Source organism: Theropithecus gelada, chromosome 10 (genome assembly GCF_003255815.1).
Source record: "Theropithecus gelada isolate Dixy chromosome 10, Tgel_1.0, whole genome shotgun sequence".
In the NCBI taxonomy this organism is placed as follows: domain Eukaryota; kingdom Metazoa; phylum Chordata; class Mammalia; order Primates; family Cercopithecidae; genus Theropithecus; species Theropithecus gelada.
In genome coordinates, this window is record NC_037678.1 from 32,617,849 (window position 1) to 32,626,266 (window position 8,418).

At 42.9% G+C, this 8,418-nt stretch overlaps 1 pseudogene; it reads right to left on the reverse strand.

The window, feature by feature from the left end:
• Positions 1-404: 404 nt before the first annotated feature.
• On the reverse strand, positions 405-8,020 carry LOC112632415 (annotated as a pseudogene).
• Positions 8,021-8,418: the final 398 nt, after the last annotated feature.

Sequence of the window (8,418 nt, forward strand, 5' to 3'; positions counted from 1 at the left end):
AGAGTATGAGGGCTATCGCTCATTGATATACCATGCATATTCTATTAGATAATAATAAATTTCTGACATTTGAACTATATTTACACATGGAAATTGAAATATATGGATGAAATATCATGGCTTATACAGGCAATGGCTTTACTGGCATTTTACAAACTGATCATCGTTCCTCATGGCATGGGTCCGTGTGATATTAAGCAGCTTATGTTTGGGAAAGGCAGTGATGACCACAAGAATGACTTCAACTACTAAAGTACAGTGGAGATTTCAATAATGTTTTGTTTGATATTCAAATATTTCATTGTGCTCCCAGGTTTTTTCTCACCCTAATAGCTCTTACCCATATCATGTGGGTCTCATTAATACAGACACCTCCAAATGTACCACTTTTCCATTATATGCAGTCACTTGCTGGTTACCTTGGGCCTACAATTGGGGGAGGGCAGGGACTGCTTGCCACCTCTTGATCTACAATAAGAGTCAATGAGCAGTTAAGTGGATACTGAAAACCATATATCCTGCTGGAGTGAGAAAAATATGGTTTCTTTCAATAGGGTAGTAAAATGCACCTTTTCCAACCTAATTATATGACTCAAGGCCCATCTCAATTCCAGATGCGGATTCTCACAAAGGTGTGTAATTCCTGATTCTCACCAAGGTGTGTAATGTCGTCCATGGCCCAGCGCAGAGGAACACAGGTGTTGCCATCAGACTGCCAGGGTCCGATCCCGCCTGCTCACTCACCCTGGGAGATCCTTTTAAGCCAGGAGTCAACAGCGAGGATGGAAACATGACTGCTTTTTAAAGTCCTAAAAGTTCAGAAGACAACCATCAATTTCTCCTGCACCCCAGGCACACACCAGGAGAACTTTGTCTCCAGGTTCAAGTAAGTGCCTGTGAGGGAGTTGTGTCCTCAGATTCTGTTCACCACAGGTGCCACTTGATGCAACCTCAGACCTCTTCTGCACAATCCCAAGCAGTGCTGACTAGTCCAAACCAAAGGCTGTGATGTTTGGCAGAGGCAGAGGCAGAAAAGGCCAGGTGTTTTGGGAAAGATCACCTTTAAATCACACAGCACCGTCACAGCCCAGAGAGACAGTTCTTACATTATGGCAACAAACTTGGAAAAGACCAAATCCAATTTGACACGTATTTCCTTTTTCTTTTTGATTTCATGTCCCCTCCCTCAACCTCCCAAGCAGATGGATACACTGAAGGCTCCTGGGAACTCTCTCCCATTGGATCTTACATGGAAAGTAGTTACCTACCTACAAATCCTCATCATTGGATATGCTCTCCAAAAACAGATCTTTAAAACACAAACATCAGGATAAGTCATTAGAGAGAGGCCCACCCACTCCTCTGACCCCAGCTGAAGCTCTGGTGCTTCACACAGGATCCCCTGGTGTTTCCTCTGGGCTCACAGATATCCCTACAGCCTCTCTGGACATTGTTTTATACTTGCAAAATCATTTGCTCTCATCAGAGCAATGATTTGGGAATCCTCCTTCCCAAAAGGATCCCAGAATCAGGTTTCTGTACCCTAGAGACAGGATTTTTCCCTCAGGAAATGAGTTATTTCAGGGTACGTACCATTCTCCAGTACAAATGGATCCTGCAATTATAGAAAAGAAAACATTAGGAGGGTGAAATGATGCCATGCATGTCACACAGATCTGATATTCTCTCAACAACTGGAGAAAATAAGAAGGGGTATAGTGATTGAGTCAAAGGTCGAAGTCCCCCAAAACTAACATGGAGGACACCTATGGAAAAGAAAAGAGCTTTTCCCACAGAATTTACCTTTAAAGTATATTTAGATTGGCAGTTTCACAACCTTAATCCACGGGGGAAAACTGCTGTGGAGGGAAACACCTCTGCATTGCAGTGGATCGTGGACGCTGCCATCTACCACGCCCCAGTGTGCCCGGCATGGGTTGGTGAGAGGCTGCCAATCAATAGCACCACACCAAGGGAATTGCAGATGTCATAAATAATGCCCATTGACAGATGTTCATGTCTACCTTTGATTAAATTGCAGATGACATCGATAATGCACATTGGCAGATGTTCATGTCTACATCTGACTCAAAAGAAGCCAGGAAAGTAACATTTCTGTTCAAGACAAAGAAAAGTATCTTACAGTGGCAGCATCTTCTTTTTTAGAGATGTCTTGTAGAGCATCCTCTTTAGCGATGTCATATACAGCGTCCTCATTAGCGATGTTGTATACAGCATTCTCATTAGAGATGTCTTCTACAGCATCCTCATTAGAGATGTCTTATACAGTGTCCTCATTAGCGATGTCGTATACAGCATCCTCATTAGCAATGTCTTCTACAGCATCCTCATTAGCGATGTCATATACAGCATCCTCGTTAGCGATGTCATATACAGCATTCTCATTAGCGATGTCATATACAGCGTTCTCATTAGAGATGACTTCTACAGCATCCTCATTAGAGATGTCTTATACAGTGTCCTCATTAGCGATGTCGTATACAGCGTCCTCATTAGCAATCTCGTATACAGCATCCTCATTGGAGATGTCTTCTACAGCATCCTCATTAGAGATGTCTTGTACAGTGTCCTCATTACAGATGTCATATTCAGCATCCTCAATAGAGATGTCTTGCACAGCATCCCCACAGGGAGCTAGGAGAACACAGAGTAAAGGTCGGTGCCCTGGTGGTGGAGACTGAATCACTCAGGGAACTTGCTTGGTGTGGTGCATGGAGGTGGCTGATCACAGCATGGGCTGAGCTGATGCTGGGCCATCCTCCCGGGTGGTCCTGCACTAGTGAAGCTAAAGGATGTGGCTCAGAACACTTTCTGCAGTGGGAATCAGTTTCCAGGTTCAGATATGCATTATCCAGAGAAGCAGGGAAATATTTTAAAAAATAGAAATTGACAAATTCATGAAAAGCCTTCCATGAGTGCAAGTGTGATTTTTTGGTTAACCACTTTACATTCAGTATGCATTCACACGTACAAAATATTTTTACAAGAAATCAGAAATCTTAATTTTTGTCAGTTATATTAAATCTAACTTAGCTGTCAACATAAAGATTCTATCTCATTTACTTTGTGGTCTCCAGAAAATTTAGCACATAGTAAGTAGACCAAAATATTTATTAAATGAAAACACAGAGCAGGGGTGGGGGGCTGGTAGGCAGATCGGGTTGCACCTGATTACCTGGATGATAATAAACTGCACAAAACCTTGGTCAGATTAATATTGAAACTGCCTTTTGCTTGGGCTCTTTTACCTTGAGGAAGAAGGATGACCAAGAAGATGAACAGGAAAGAAATGAGAAACAGAGGCCTTTGCTTAGTAGCTAAAGGCCACCTTCTGTAACACAAAATAGTCTACAAGTGGCCTTGAACTCTGCTGTGATTCAGTGACAGAGTTCCCTCATTTCTTCTACCCAGGTTGAAGTCCAGCGACATTGCGACTGTCTTCTTTACAACTTGCAAGTCATGCTGCTTCTGCATTTGCCTGTTGTATGAGATTTACACTTGTTTTAAAGCCACATTTTGTATCAGTTGGGCTGGTGGCCATACACGGCACTAGCCAGTCAATAGTGAGATGGCTCCTCATGGAGGCGGCTTGGCTTGAGGCTGAGGGTCTTTTACCCACATGCACAAGAGAGTTGCCATGAGGGGACAGAAGCCAGGCTAATAACCAAGTGCTGCACAGAGTTCCCATCTGTCCCTCCTCACCATTTTCAGCTGGCAGGATTTGAGCATTTTAGGGCTTGGGAAGATAGTATTACTAAATCTACTAAAATACATCACCCTTCCTTATGGGCTTTGTCCAGTTGCTGAGCAAATTAACTTCAATACTGAAGTGGGCCGCACTGGCCTGCGTGGTCCCCCACTCCTCTCAGAATTTGTGAGCTTGGGGCCTACTGGAGGGTGGGAGGTGGGAGGAGGGGGAGGATCAGGAAAAATAACTGATATTAGACTCGATATATGGGTGATGAAATAATCTGTACAACAAACTCTCATGACACACATTTATATATGTAGCAAACCTGAACATCCTGCACATGTAACCCTGAACTTAAAATAAAAGCTAAAAAAAAAAAAAAAAGGATCTGTGAGCTGACCCAAACCCCCGGAGATCTCTGTGCTTTTGACACACTGATGATTACGCTGGCCCGTGGGGAGATGTGCCTAGAACCACCCTGGGTTGTGTGACCACGGAGGCCACTTTATGATGATGGGCAGTGTCTGGGGCCTTTTGGGCTCTGTGCTTTAGGGCTTATACATGAATGCTGGACTCCCTGCGTGGTGGCGAACACCCCATGACTAAATGCATGTCAGCGTCAGCACAGGCCCACACTCCTGGGTTCATGTTTTCAATTTTTCATTCAGGAACTCGGGAGCTGGGGCCACCCCCTTGGCCCTTCAGGATCTCCACCTGAGCAGTGGAGATAATAAGCCAGACCCAGGGATGGCTCTGGTGAGGGTGCAGGAGTCACTGTACAGAGACAGTGGGCGGGGGATGGATTTTATTTTTAGAAGTGGACACCTTCGATTGGGTTGTATAAATGGGAAATCTTTCCTGAGGAAACACACAGCCTCATCTGTACAGAAACGCACACACTCACACCACATGATGCAGCCTCACATGAGACACCACGAATCCTCAAGCACCCAAGTCAGCACCACCCAAAAGGGAGCACAGCTGCTTCCTCAAAAATTGGCCATAATATTTCCCTGGGGAATTCAGGTTTTTAAAAACACTTCCACTATGCTTATTCCTATTGCAATCCCAGGATCAGGGTGGCTCTTCACACTGAAACCTGCAAGGATTCCACACCTTTCTTGCCATCCAGATTGTTTTCTCAGTAAATAATTCCAGAATACTTACTAGAGTCACACCCCAGAGGGGCCGCCTGCACCACCTGCAATACAGAAACAAAGCTTTATGAAGGGTACGTCGTGTTGTAGATTGTTTGCACAAGGCTGTTTCTCTCAGTGAATATTGAAAACTTGATCAGAAAGTGTAGTCAACCTCAAGGCCCCCCAAACAAGGGTAGGATACACACTGGAAAAGACATCAGCTTCTGGATGGTGGATCTCTCAGATCCACGTTGGTTGGCAAGTGCAAAATACTGAATCCAAGGAGAAGACATTGCTTCCAAGGACAAGGGCCCCAAGGATACAGTGTACAACCTGCAGCTGTCATAGGTATATGCCATTTTGGATTACGTATCAGTTGCTAAGAGTCACTTCTTCCACCCCCTCAGAAAACTGCATTTAATACCTGTAATGTACATTGTCATTTTTTCACATGTAAGGTCAGTCGAAAAAGAAAGATGCCAAGAAAGGAACATTTCTATTTCAGAGAAAGCAAGGCAACCTTACCCTTGTGTTGACTAGCCTCTCTCCATCTCCTCTGTTCTTGTGAATTAGAGACTCCTCAGAGGCTAGGAAGACACAGAGCAACAGTTAGTCATAGATGCTTTTGTTCATGAGTTATTCAGGGAGCTCTGCTTAATGTGGACAACAGGACAGTGTGTGTGGATGTGTTTCATTAAAAGCACAGCTTGAGCTCCTGTTAAAAATCTTCCCTTGTGGAAAGACAGGCAAGAACGAGGAGCCGAGGAGCAAGAAATGGAGTCCCTGGCATTTTGCTGATGGCAACTTAAGGCAACAGGAATGAGTCAGTCTACAAATAGTATTGAAGCACACGCTATAGTTTAATGAGAGTCCCACTGCTCACACTGTGAGGTTTGAAACCCAGTTAAATGGTTTTCTAAACCCCTTAAAACAATATTAACTTGTAGGATTTATGTCCCAAGACCATTTTTGTGGAATCCTCTGAGGATCCACAGTGGCTGTCACTGCAGTTATTATGTGTTTTAGCATTTTGCACTTGAATAAAAGCAAAGCTTAATAGACAGACAGGATTCAATTCTAGGCAAAACAGTCTACTGTATTTATTCACTAATCCTTTGTGTTTTTTTGTTTTTTTTTTTGAGACGGAGTCTCGCTGTGTCGCCCAGGCTGGAGTGCAGTGGCCGGATCTCAGCTCATTGCAAGCTCCGCCTCCCGGGTTTTTACGCCATTCTCCTGCCTCAGCCTCCCGAGTAGCTGGGACTACAGGCGCCCACCACCTCGCCCGGCTAGTTTTTTGTATTTTTTAGTAGAGACGGGGTTTCACCGTGTTAGCCAGGATGGTCTCGAACTCCTGACCTCGTGATCCGCCCGTCTCGGCCTCCCAAAGTGCTGGGATTACAGGCTTGAGCCACCGCGCCCGGCCCTAATCCTTTGTTATAACTGCCGACGGGAGAATTACAAACACTGAAATTATATCCTTTAAGATTAATTAAAGCATAATTATTAATCATACAATATTTTTTCATCCAGACCTCCTTTTCTTTGTCATGCATGCATATTAATTGAGGCTGGAGACTATCTATGCTTGTTCAGGCCAGCCAACATAGGACAGTTTACTTCAAGAGAGGAGACATGGGTTGAATGCTGGTATGTTTTAACTGCAGCACAAACAGTTGCAACAAGTGTGGTGGACGAATCACCAGATGGCCCTTTGCTGCTTTATTTGTCATTGTGCCTTACGTGGAGCTTGCAGGATTTGATTATGCCTTTGTTTTGTTGTGATAATACTTTCAACTATTTCCGAAATATTGCTTCAGTCTTATCTGTTTGAGGTCAACTGCTGAGAATTTCATACAAATTAATGAAGTTTATGAATCTAAAGTTCTACACAAAGGGGGAAATATTTGCAAATCATTTATCTGGTAAGAGACTAAAATTTAGAATATATTTTAAACCTTCCAAAAATCTACAACAGCAAGCTAACAAAATAAAAATCAGACAACTCTTCAAAAATGGGTAAAAGACTTGAATATATATTTCCCTAAAGAAGATACACCCATGGATAGTAGCACAGGAAAAGCTGCTTAGGACCATTAGTCATTAGAGAAATGCAAATGAAAAACACAAGTAGACACCAATATACACCTACTAGAATGATTTAAAGGAAAATAAGTGTGAACAAGGATGTAAAGAAATTGCAACCCTGATACATTGCTGGTAGAAATGGATAAAATTGCAGCCACTGTGAAAAACAGTGGTTAAATACAGAACTCTTGTTGGACCCAGGAACTCTACTCTTAAGTATATACCCCAAAGAATAGAAAACAGAAATCAAAGAGATATTTGTATATAATGTTTGTAGTATCACTTTTCACAGGAGCCAAAAGGTGGAAAAGTCCAACCATCAATGAACAAATGAATGTAATAAAAGCAAGATGGTCTACATGCAGTGGTACATCATCCATCTGTAAAAAAGGAACACAATTTTGATAGATGATACAATGTGGGTGGACATTGAGAACATTATGCTTAGTGAAATAAGCCAGACACAAAAGGAATATAGTGTATAACTGTACTTATATGAAGTGCCTAGAATAATCAAATTCATACAAGAGAAAGCAGGATAGGAATCACTGTGGGCTGGAAATAGGGGGAAGGTGCTATATTGCTTACTGTGGACAAGGTTTTGTAAGAAATTATCGAAATTGTGGGTGTAGATAGTGGTGTTGGTTATGCAACACTGTGAATATTTTGAATGCCACTGCGTGCACACTTTGGTTAAAAGGTTAAAATGATAAATATTGTGTTATATATATTTCCCCACAATAGAAAACACGCACAGCCAAGCCCAGATGCTAGTCTTGCTAGCAGCCTTCCTTTACCTTCAAGAGCGGGCTGAGGCTTGTCTATAATCTCATGATCCATTGGACATTCAAAGTCATCTGCATTGGAAGACAAATTAATGGAGAGAGGAGAAAACTTGAGAATCCACACTACTCACTCCACAGGGCCAAGAACTCTGTCTCCCGTGCATTGCTGATCCATCTCAGTATTTCCTGTGACCACCTCCTTTTTCAACTGAAGGCTCTGCACCTGAAGGACTTCCCAGGTTTTTCACCTTGGCCTTGTCAGGACTGCTCCTGTCAGCTACTGTCCATTTCACCTCCATTCATGTCCATGCCACATCAGGCTGTGTTGTTCAAATGGAATGAATCTACCCCAAATGTCCCTTTCTGGAGGAAGCCACCATTATGCTCTACCTCCAACACGTCCACACACACTGAGGCACCTCACTCACACAAGGTGTGTGTCCTCCAACAGTTTCATGCTGTAACCCCAGATAACTTTTGAAACCCAAGTCTTGTTGATTCCCCCTACCTCGGGTGCTCCATAGATATTCATTTGTCTACAAAACACTGCCCCAAGCAATTAAATATTCCAAAGTGACCAGCAGAATTTGTATGTTAATTCTGACATTGTGTTGTTAGTACAAGTGTTTCTCCCCTTCAAATGTATGTCTTTGTTACTGATAATGCTTTTTTCAGCTATGTTGCCAAGCACATTTAT